The 12,136-nt window shown below is 44.3% G+C and overlaps 1 long non-coding RNA gene across 1 annotated transcript; it reads left to right on the plus strand.

Annotated features, from left to right (window-relative positions):
- The first annotated feature begins 889 nt into the window (after nucleotides 1-889).
- On the plus strand, nucleotides 890-2,795 carry LOC128315795 (uncharacterized). Its single transcript, XR_008298869.1, has 3 exons — nucleotides 890-952; nucleotides 1,870-1,977; nucleotides 2,075-2,795. It is a non-coding gene; the product is annotated as an uncharacterized LOC128315795 (long non-coding RNA).
- Nucleotides 2,796-12,136: the final 9,341 nt, after the last annotated feature.

Raw genomic sequence — 12,136 nt, forward strand, 5'->3', positions numbered from 1 at the left:
GTGTTATGTGTAAGTGACGAATCACTGAATTCTACTCCTGAATCCAATATTGTACTGTGTGTTACCTAATTAAAATGTAAATAAATAAAATAAAAAATAAATAAATAAATGCCTTGCTGTGGGTCACACAGAGTGATTCTCAAATCCAGCCTCTCAGATCCTGTATCTGACATTCTGGCTCTACCTTGTAATCCCTCCATAGAATTATAATATGTCATATATTCCTTTGGCAACAGATTCTCCATTAATGTCATTTGGAGAAATACCTTTGTGAACATATTCATTCATTTCTTTGCTCATTCATTCATATATTCACATAGCAAACAGTAGTTAAGCACTACAGACTTTTATGCTGACATTCTGAAAAATACAGACATTATCAGTCCTAAACACATATGAATATGTGGGCATTTATTCGATGATATTAAATTATGTTATTTTCTATAAATTTATTCAAATTTAAAATAAAATATTAAGGCATTAAACAACATATTGAGAAATTGAGGATATAGAACAGAGTCATTCATGTACGTAGTATGCACCCAAGTAAATATTATTGGATAAATATCAATTATCTTTGCTTAAAAAAACCCAGGCAACTTTGTAACAGCATTACACCTGCTGATGCTGAACACTGGCCTGACACCCCCAGTCTGTTCTCCTTTACTGGCCGTCTCCCCATGCACATAATCAGGTAAAATACAGACATTTAAGAGGCAATCCTAAATTATTTCCAGATTCTTGGGTACCAAACTAAAGCTTTCAGATAATTGAAATGGTGATAAAGTGATAGATATTTTAAATATTAGTTATTTCTTCCATTACATGCCCTAGAGGCAATGCAACTATGAATTTTTCTTTTCTAAACAGCATAAACATATAAATATATTGGGGACTTCCTGACTAATAAATAGCTCCTGCTGTTGAAAACACCTAAATGCAGAGAGTTTATGTAAGTTTTAGTGTCTGAGAAATTCTGAGAAATTTATTGCCGACTGAAACAAGTAAAAAGTAAACAGAAGATTTGTTTTTGCAATTTAGCTACCCTGTGTTGAGGTTGTATAAGAAAGAGTTATGTACATTTTGGAAACAAAAACTGACATGGAATAATTGAGTAAAAGTATAATGAAAAAAATATCTGGAAGATATTATGCAGTAAAACATGTTAGTCGTAAAAAATGATAGAGCCTAAAATTTTTATAGACATCCTGGAAAGAGTACGAGTTGAAGTCTTTCTGTTCCCTGAAATGTTTATATTTGCTAAATGTGTTTTACACAAATGAGTCTTCAGCTAAGTGACCATTACCCAGTTTAAATAATGGAGCCACAATTTAGAAAAGTGTGAAATGGGGAGAGTGGCTGGCCATGAGAGGAAGGTTTGGAAAAGTCAAGTGAAAGGAATTTTAGAGGGAGTAATGAGCGGGTTAAAGTAGATTTATATGAAAAAATACTGCCTAGAGCATAACCACAAGCACATAAGCATTACTCTTTAAGGCTGTGAGTTCAGCCAAGAATAAAGATGTAAAAAAAGAAATGAAAATTCTAGCCCCAAGTATATGAGTTTTCTTTTCCAAAAAAAGATCAAATATTCTTTGAAGTCAACATTGAAAGTCATTACTACCATCAAATAATGTGAGTCTTTATATATTATTATTCACCTTAAACAATAAAGGAATTCTTAGAGCTGAAAAGTTAGGATGGGTAATCAAGATGCTGCAAGAGAAAGTATTATTTTCAAAATGTGCTGGAACCTCTTTTTTCAACAGTAAAAGAATAGTCTAGAAATACTTTTCTATCAGGATTTGAACAATCAGGTTCAGAGGAATTAACACTAAAATGTGTAACTTTTATTTTTCTCTTTTTCATCAGCACCCTCCACTCCATTTCAAGCTTCTGAGGAAGGCTCTGAGCCTGAGACCCTATTCGGTGACTTCTCACTGACCTTCCATGTTTCAAAACTGAACAGTCTTCAAAAGGGTAAGCAAACAATTCCAGGTTATTTTGATATTTGTTTAAAAATTATTTAAAGTTTGAAACATTTAAAAATATTGTTTCTCTACAATCTCTTTCACAGGTAGAAGCAGAGGGAATACTTTCTAACTCACTGTTTGAGACCAGTTTTACCCTACTACCAAAGCCACACAAAGACGTTGTAAGGAGAGACAACTACAGACCAATATTTCTCATGAATACAGATTTAAAATTTCTCAACAAAATGTTAGTCAATCGAATCCAACAATGTATAAAAAAACATACATCATGATCAAGTGGGATTTATCCAAGATACACAAGGCTGGGTCAACATTTGAAACCAATTAATGTAATCCATCACATCAACAGACTAAAGAAGAAAAATCATATGATCAAATCAACAGAGGCAGAAAAAGCATTTGACAAAATCCAACATCCATTTATAATAATAAGCTTTCTGTAAACTTGAAATAGAGAAGGATATCCTCAACCTGATAAAGAATTATCTACAAAAACCTACAGCCAACATCCTACTTAACAATGAGAAACATAAAGCTTCCCCACTAAGATCAGGTATGAGACAAGGATGGGAAAGAAAAAAAAAACAACTATATTTATAGATGACAGTACTGGTATGTAGAAAATCTGAAGGAACTGACCCCTCCCCCCCAACAAAACCTCTTGAAACTAATATGCAGCTATAACAAGGTTGTAAGACACAAGAGTAATATATAAAAATCATTTGCCAACAATGAACAAATGGAATTTGAAATAAAAAAAATACCATTTACATTAGCACCCCCTCAAAATGAAATACTTAGGTATAAAACTAACAAATTATGTATAAGATCTAAATGAGAACAACTACAAATGTCTGATAAGAAAACAAAAAACAAATAAATTAATGGAGAGCTATTCCATGTTCATGGATAGGAATGCTCACTATGGTCAAGGTGGCAGGCTTTCTCAAATTGATCCATAGACTCCATGCAATCCCAGTAAAAACTTTAGCAAGTTATTTTGTGGATATTGAAAACTGATTCTGAAGTGTATATGGAGAGGCATAAGACCCAGAATGGCCAGCACAATATTGAAGGGGAACAAAGTTGAGAGACTGGTGAGTCAAGACTCACCATAAACCTGGAGTTGCCCAGACAGTGTCATATCGGCAAAAGAATAGATGAGCAGATCGATGGAACAGAATAGAGTTCCCAACAGTACACCCCCATTTAGTCCATTGAGTTTTGACAAAAGAGCAAAGGCAATGCAATGCAGCAAGACAAACTTTTAACAAATGGTGTCAGAACAACCTGATGTTCACGTGCAAGAAAAATGAGCCTAGACACAGACTTACATTCTTCACAAACATTAACTCAGAATGGATCATAGACCTGAATGCAAACCATAAACTATAAAATTCCCAGAAGATAACATGAGTCAGCCTAGATAACCTCGGGTATGGCGATGCCTTTTGAGATAAAATACCAAAGACACAATCCATGAAAGAAATAATTGATGAGCTGGACCTCATTAAAATTACAAATATACGTTCTGTGAAAGACAACGTCAGAAGAACAAAAAGACAAGTCACAGGCTGAGAGAAAATATTTGTAAAGACGTGTCTGTTACTGGACTGTTATCCAAAATATACACAGAACTCTCAAAATTCAACAATAAGAAAACAAGTAACCTGATTATAAGATGGGATAAAACCTTAGCAGACACGTCACCAAACAAGATGTACAGATGGGAAATAACATATGGACAGATGGTCCATATCAGATGTTATCAGGGAAATACAAATTGAAATAGTGAACTAACATTACAAGCCTATTCAACTGGCCAAAATCTGCAACACTGACACCAAATGCTAGTGAGTATTTGGAGCAACAGAAACTCTTATTGTTTGCTAGCAGCGATGCAAAATGGTGCAGCCACTTTGAAAAATAGTGGTTCTTTACAAAAGTAAACACACTCTTGCCACGTGATCCAGCAATCGTGTTGCTTGGAATTGCCAAACCTTGGAAGCAACCAGTAAGTCCTTCAGTAGGTGATGGATAGATAAACTGTGGTCCATCCAGACAATAGAATATTATTCAGGGCTAGAAAGAAATGATCCATATAAATCCATTCCAAGACATTTAGGAACCCTCAGTGCATACTACTAAGCGAAGGAAGTCAGTCTGAAAAGCCTGCATACTGTGTGACTCGAGTGAGAGACATGACACTCTGGCAAAGGCGAAACTATGGACAGGGCCGTCAGAGGGTCAAGGGTGGGAGACAGATGACTATGCGGAGCACAGAGGATCTTTAGGACACTGAAAATACTCTGTGTGATACTATAATGAGGGACACATGTCGTTATATGTTTGTCTAAACCCACAGAATGTACAACATCCAGAGAACTCAAGGTCAACTGTGGATTTGGGGTGATTTAGACCTATCAGTGCAGGTTCACGGATTGTAGCGAAGGCACCATTCTGGTGGGGGTGATGAGGGGGGGAGGCTGTGTGGGGAACTCTGTACCTCCCCCCCAGTTTTGGTAAAAAACAACCTAAATATGTTCTGAAAAACGAAATCTTAAGAAAAATAATTAAAGTGCCAACAGATTTTGGACTAATATCTCATACAAAGGCTCGAAATCGAAGATTGCCAAAAACAAACTACATGATGTATCTAATCAGTGTTTGGAGAGTAAAAAGTTTTATATTGTTAGCCATACAATATAAAATTCAGGAAAAAGTGATGAAAACACATGATTCAGCTTTAAAAAAAACACAATATTTGGTTTACATCTTTTTTGCATCTGTCTGCGTCCCCTGGAAACAGACGGCAAATTGGGGTCAAGAGGCACAAGAGACTGACTGGGGTCGGACGCCCATGGGGGGTTGGGGCCACGCGGGCAGGGGTCTGCAGAGTGACTCAGGTCGGAGGTCGGGAGAAAGGTGGAGGAAAAGGGGGAGTTTGGTACAGACAGCCTCAGACTGCTTCCCTGAGGACGACCTCCACGAAGTTTCCTGGGAAGGTTTGTGCCATCCGTGGGACACAGGGAATGAGGGGTCATGTGCCAGTCCCCCCAGGGCGAGGATGCGCTTCACGTCCTCACCGTCCTGCCGAAGTAACGTCCTCACCACACACTGTGGCGCCAGCCCCCCAAATCAATGCAGATATGCTCTTTGCTCCGTTCCTGCAAACCATGCAGGTTGGAAATGACTCATTGCCTGAGATCTCCCCAAAACAGTGGAGAGAAACGTGTCAGGTGCTGCGATGGAGGCAACCAGGGCGCTGTGCGGCTCCCGGTGCTGGACCAGCCCAGGCCCGCGCCAGGCCTCCCTGCTCCCCCTGCACGAGGCAGCAGCCTCCACTTGCCGTATTGTATCCATTTCCTGCCCCAGAATTTGAATTCCACGGAAAATGAAATTATTTTAGAGTTAGCTCTTCAGAACATAAACTATACGAAAAATGAATCTTTTTTTCCGCCGGACATCTGCAGTTTAAACCCCGGATCCAGACTGCGGAGCATGAATCAAACACATTTGGATTACTTTAATCCTGATAAATGCCTGTCAAAGCTCCAAGGTCTTTTTATCCCAGATTTAAATATGTCTTTCAAGACTCTAAAAAATCTGAAGTCTGCATCTCGTCACAACACAGTAGCTCGTGTTCCAACTTCCAGAAAGAGAAATTTCAGTCTGGGGAAAGAACCTGCGTTTAGGGCGATCCCAAGGGCTTGACAGTTTCCTTCACCTTCTTTCGAACGGGTCATTTAGAGCTCTGCCTTCCATCTCGGCCCACATGTGCTGGTTATTTAAAAACTGCACATGTGTTTCAACAGGAAATAGTGTAAACGTTTGGTTGTACTTTAGGAGAAAATAAAGCACTTTAAAAACTGATTTCCCAAATTTATATCTTGAACATTGAACCAGCAGGCAAAGCATCTAGTCGAAGAAACATTAAATTCGATTTTCGCATCGTCCATCATTTTCTCCTCCTATTTCAGTGGAAATTCTCCCAGCAAGCAAAGCGTGGCACTGTTGGGCAGGATGAAGGCCAGAATGTGTCCCAGGCCACCAGCTATCCGGTTCCCTTGGCTACGTCCTCCTTTGCATGTTGACTTGAACAGCGAATGCAATAACCACTTTTCCACACTAGGAACTTAGACCCAAAGAACAATAGCAAGATATTAAACTTGAAAGGAAGCTCAGAGGTCCTTTATTTTCATTAGTCCCTTTGTCACATAAATATAGAAACTGAAGCCGAGAGCAGGGACGCTGTTCGACCAAACGTCGGCAGACAGTTGCTTCCAGGGAAGACGGAATGTTGAAGGAGGAGCCGTAATGAAAAGAGCTATAATAAAAGTTCTCATTTGTCCAATTTTGATAATATGTTAGAAAACCATAAAATCAAAGTAATGTGGTCCAAGAGCATAATTAGGTGGACAGATCGATCCAAAAATAGATATAAATATATGCTAGAAGTTGATTTTTATTAAAGTTAATGTTAAAAAGAGCAGGGAAAGATCAAACAACTCTTGGGGAAACTGACCAGACTTGGGCCACAAACGTAAGTTGCACCATAAAAACCGTATGTCACGTAGTCTGAGATTTTACGGTGAAACCAAATCACAAGAACGTACCAGAAAGAAAGATAAGTTGATCTGCCTTGGTGTTCCCTGAGCTGCCTGGATGTGTGGTTTGGTGTCCGACATTACTTCGGGGAAATTATTAGCCATTGTTGTTTCAAACACTCTTCAGTTCCTTCTCTCTGCCTTCTTCTGACTTCCCCACTATGCATATATAGGGTGTTCTGCTCTGTTTCTGTCATTCTTTCTTCCCTTTGCTTTTCAGCGTTGGAGGCTTCTGGCTCAGAGATTTTCCCTCCTCTGTGTCAGGTGTACTAACGAGCCCATCAAGGGCATTGTTCATTTCTGTTATGGCACTTTTGATCCTCGGCATAGACATACATTTTGGTTCTTAGGATTTCCACCTGTCTGCCTGCACTGCCCATCTGTTCTGGCGCATGTCTACCTTATCTACTAGCGCTCTTAGGGTGTTAATCACAGTGTTTTAATCCCAGTTGGAAAACTCCAACATTCTGCCACATCTACGTCTTCAAATTGTATGTTTTGTCTTTCAGTGTCCTTGTGATTGTTTCCTGATGGCTGGACGCGAAGTATGGGGTGAAAAGAACCGTTCCCTGTAGGCGGTTGGCGCTGTGCTATGGTGTGTGTGTGGGGCGGTGTTCTCCAATCCTGTGACCAGGTTCAGTGTTGCCCCTGTTTGTGGGAGGAGTACCAGGAGGGTTGGAGGGGGGTATTTTCCTTCCTTCCGCAGGTGAGGCCCTGGTTGGCCGGTTTCCCCTGAGGACAGGCCTTGTTGGGAGGACAGTACTCTGCGGTATTTCAGATCTACTCTGCTTCCCTCCCTCTGTTGGAAGCCAGAGGGGAGTTTTCTCTTCCAGGGAGAGTCTGAGGGACAAACCTCCTATGTCAGGGCCCCAGGTACGTTACCTCTGTTCTGTCCCAAGAGCCTCCAGCAATTCCTCAATCCCAGTCCGGGTTTCCACCCCAGCACTGGGCCCTGCTCTCCTAAGTTGTGAGCCTCTGTCGTTCCCCCAGTTTCTGGAGCAGTGGTTTGACCTGTGACATCATTGCTCATACAGATCTAAGGGGAAATGGTTGGCTTTTCATTGTTGTTGGCATGGAGTGCTGACCTCCAAATTCCTTACATGCTGGGCGAGAATGTAAACTTAAGACCGATACTGATCAGAAGTTGATTATAACACAGGGAGTTCCCCTTATGAAATTCCATAATTATTAGACACATCCAACATCCCAACAGTAGATGGCTGCTCAAACAAAGTATGGTTGAGCCATGATGTTTGAGAAGAATATTTTGTGGCATGGAAAATATCCCCGATATTAATAAACGAAAGTGTATTAAAGGGAGAATAAGAGGGGTCTTGCTGAATATACAGTCAATATATATAAAATCTGTGTACACTTTTATGCCCAGCTTCATGAAAACAAAAATGAAATATTTTAATCTGTTGTACTGGTTGTCAAAACAGATGTGTTACTAACACAACCTGACCGAAGGAAAGATGCCCGCACACAAAGGTTACAAGACACTCTCGTAAAAGTGCTGATTCTCCCTCAAGCTGGTCTGTGACCTCAGCCATCCATCACATCCAGTGCTGGGCGTGTGTAAGTGTGGGTCAACAAGCCCGTCCTCAGGCTTCCGTGGAAGCACAAAAGGTCAGTAACAAACTAGGAGGGCTCGCTGCCCTTAGATCAGGATCGATTATTAGGCAGTAATAATAAAGACACCTTCGTGTCGGACCCAAACGTATGGTCGGCTGTCGGATCTAGAGACTGGAGCTCACCTCACACGTATGGGCGGTGCATACACGACAAAATCACAGCACAGAAGAGTCAGGAAATAGGGTCGCTGTTAATGAATGGAACTGGAATACTGCGTTCAGGTGAAAAAGAAAGAAAAACTTTATAAAATTAAATTCGAGGTGGATCTTAGACCTAAGTGAGGGCAAAACAGGGAAGGTGTCAGAAGATCACAGAGGAGGATTTTCTCAAGGTCTCGGTGCAGCACGCGCTGTGCGACTGGTCCCAGAGAAAACGAGAAATCAAACTGTAGTAAATCTAGCAAGTTCTCTTCAACCACAGGGATTAGAGGCAGAGATCTAGTCCTCGTGTGTGCGGGGCGGGGGGGGGGGGAGGATGGCAATCTATAAACGTTTAAATTCTTTATTTGTGTCCACAATACATAAAGAAGCAACAACAAAAGGAAAGCCCGGAGAAAAGTGGTCAAGAGACTTGGTCTGGCCCCTTGCAGGGCAGGAAATCCAGATGGCTAATAAATACATGAAGCGGGTGAGCGAGCACGAGGTGACCAGTGAACTGCTAAGAGAGGAGACCAGACCGCAGGGACCAGTAGACGGAGCAGGACGGCGGTCCCACTACCGACAGAAGGGAGCTCGAGCGGGAAGATGAGCACAGTGGTGGCGAGGATGGGGGCCGGGACCCCACCTCTGCTGGGTGGCAGATGGCTGCAGTCCCCGTGGAAAGGCGATTGGTGTCACCCACCGCTCGGGAAGACGTGTGTCCCTAGGACCCAGAGGTCATCCAGGATGCGCGGCCCAGGAGCGGCACACTCGGGGGCAGCAGGTGCGGGACGCGGGAAGGCTCGTAGCAGCCTTGGGTGTGAGGTCGGGGACGGGTAACAAGTCCGCCCGTGGTAGCATTACCATGTGCAGTAATCATGCGACGGATCCACCAAAACGGATGAATGGCCTGTGTTTGCAGTAACAGAAGTTAGTCTCACAGACACAGTATCCGTCTAAGGGAACCGGCCGCCACAGAACACGTATTTTAAATTGCATTTGTGTACAGTGCTGAAACAGAAGTACAGATTAAACCGGCGACAGACGAAGCACAGGCCGGGGGCAGAATGATAAAAATAAAAAAAGACAAGAGACTCATGACCGTAAAAGGGAGGACAGAAGTTGGCGTTAAGTGGGAAAGAAACCCACAACTTCGCGTGGGGTTTTACTTTATGTAATCATTTTTAAGATCTGCGATTATGTTTTAAGCTTTAACAGGTATGTGATACTTTCAAAATAAGTAAGTTAAAAAATGTACCAAGCACGTTGCAAACTACCTAGAGGAATGAAGACATCCACATCTGCACGCATTTATGAACACGTTAGAGGTTGTTTATCACCGGTAGTGTGGTTATGGGGCATTGCCAGATTCGTAAGTAATCCATTTTTATAACAAATATATTTCTTTTATAGTTAGATGGGGGAAGACATTCAAAGCTGTGTGTCTAAGCTTTACAGAGAGACAGAAGGATGTTCGCACAATGTAAACTGTCAGCAGCGTGTGTATCAGGAGATCACCCACAAAGATGTTCTCCCCGAAACCTGGAAATTATCACAAAACGACTTAAATAGAATCTGGCAGGGTATTTTAATCAGGCTTTGTGATTCCTGTGATCCCAAGCTCAGCATCTTGTCGTGTGGCCATTTATTTCTGTAATGTTTACGGACAGCCATACGTATGAAAGCCTCGGATAAAGTTTGGAGCTCACGTCCCCAGAACCCGATTTCTGACACGGGGGCCGTGAGGTTCAGGAGGTGCGGGGCGGGGGTGTCAGCCGGCCACTGCCCCCCAGCGACTCCTCCCTGCGCCGGGCCCCGTGAGGGCGGGAGGCCCGCTTTCAAGCTGTAAGCTGAAACCTAGTGACATCTGTGTGAAATCACAAAATCCTATGTAATTATAAACGGCTTTTTTCCCCTTGACATACCAAGTTTGAACACCAAATTATATGAATTTAGTTGAGGATGTGAAGGCGGGTCCAGTCCACGCTCGGGAGATGAGCCCAGAGCCCGGGGAGGCCCGGCCACCGGTTAGACGCCCACAGGCTCGCAGTCTCATGGTGACATGTTAAAGCCCTATCGTGTTGGTGGTTTACTATTTCAGTTCCCATCTTTGACTGTGGGGGAGCTGCCTAACAGACGTTACACATCCTTCTAGTTCACAGGCTGTCCTGGTTGGTCCGGTCCCGGCACACGCCCCTTCTTCCCTCCTTCAGGCCCTGGCCTCGGGCTCACGGGGCGGGAGGTGCACGCATCCGGGTGTGAGTGACTCGGGTCTTGAGGGGCACAGGGGTTCCTGGAAGGTTCCAGGAGGGACGCGCAGGCTCCCACGGGGCCAGCGAGGAGGGTCTCACCTCTCACAGTGACCGGTGATGTCCCGTCACTGAGGGTTCCTGTGTCCCTGGAATGTCGCATTTCAAATCTTCACTCTGTTATCAGTCCGGTTATGGACCAACAGCACTTTCTCCTTGGTCCTTCCTGCCCACCTTCCACATCCCCCCACTGAGATCCACGTGGGAAATCTGATTTGTGCAGAAGCCGTGGTTGGACGAGGGCCCACAGGTCACGCTGCAGAGGAAACGCACAAAGTCACCTGCCAGACATTTCTTTTCTTTTGGAAAAACAAACGAACAAACAAACATTTTTTTCTCCCCTTCACTGTTTTCTCTCTGGCCTGACTGTCTTGGAGCCTGCAGTCTTTGCCTCCTCCCTTTTTCCTCTCTGTGCCACCTGTGACCCCAGCACCCGCCCACGTGTGAGCCCCGTCTGTGTCCCCAGGCCCACCCACACGTGAGCCCCGTCTGTGTCTCCAGCATCTGCCCGAGCCCCATCTGTGTCCCCAGCATCTGCCCACACGTGAGCCCCATCTGTGTCCCCAGCATCTGCCCACACGTGAGCCCCGCCTGTGTCCCCAGCATATGCCCATGTGTGAGTCCCATCTGTGGCCCAGGCGGTGGGTGGCACCCTCCTCTGCTCTGCTGGTGAGCGGGCCGTCCATCCCGCACGGGGCACATTTGACCTGCTGCCCCTCTGCAGTGAGGCGGTGTCTGGCTCCACGGCCTAGGTCCTTGGAGCCATCGTCCTGTCCCCTAGCGTCACCAGATCATTAGAGCAGCAGGAATGTGGCTCCTACCCAGCCGTCCTGCGTGTTCTGCTGTTGGACGAACGCCTACCTATCCTCCAGCCCCTCGGGGGTCCCCGAGGCCTCCTGAAGGAGCTGTCTCCTTCGCCATGACCTGCTCTAATGTGCCCCCAGTACCCCGCTGTCCCTCCCGCTAGCCTCTGGGGTCCTGAGGACGAAGGACGCGACACTCATCCATGAGCCTCAGGGTCTGGCAGTTTCTGGACCATGGTAGTGCTCAGTAACTCTCTGTGGAACTGCGTTAAATTGAGGGTCTCATGAGTTAAAGTTCAACCAGACAGGTACGAATCAAGACTTATCACAAGAAATTGCCAAACGCCATCGCAGAGGCTGAGGAAGCAAGTGTGACGTCTGCACGGCCGGACGGCAGGAGGGTGGGTCCCTAGCAGGGGGAAGCCGGGCCTGCGGGGGTCTGGGTGCGGGATGTCCTGCCCTGGGTAGGGGGGGCCCTCACCCACCAGGACAAGGCAACCGATTAGGGGCTTTAATCACGTCTGGAATGACATCCTTAGACTTGGTTATATAAGAGTGCATGTTTTAGTTCTGGTTGCTGGAAGTATTTCTGGTGATATTTCAAGATTACACAGTTATAAAAAGCAGCTGGATAAACACGTCCTAGCATAAGCC

The sequence above is a fragment of the Acinonyx jubatus genome, chromosome B2 (assembly GCF_027475565.1).
Source record: "Acinonyx jubatus isolate Ajub_Pintada_27869175 chromosome B2, VMU_Ajub_asm_v1.0, whole genome shotgun sequence".
NCBI classification, from domain to species: domain Eukaryota; kingdom Metazoa; phylum Chordata; class Mammalia; order Carnivora; family Felidae; genus Acinonyx; species Acinonyx jubatus.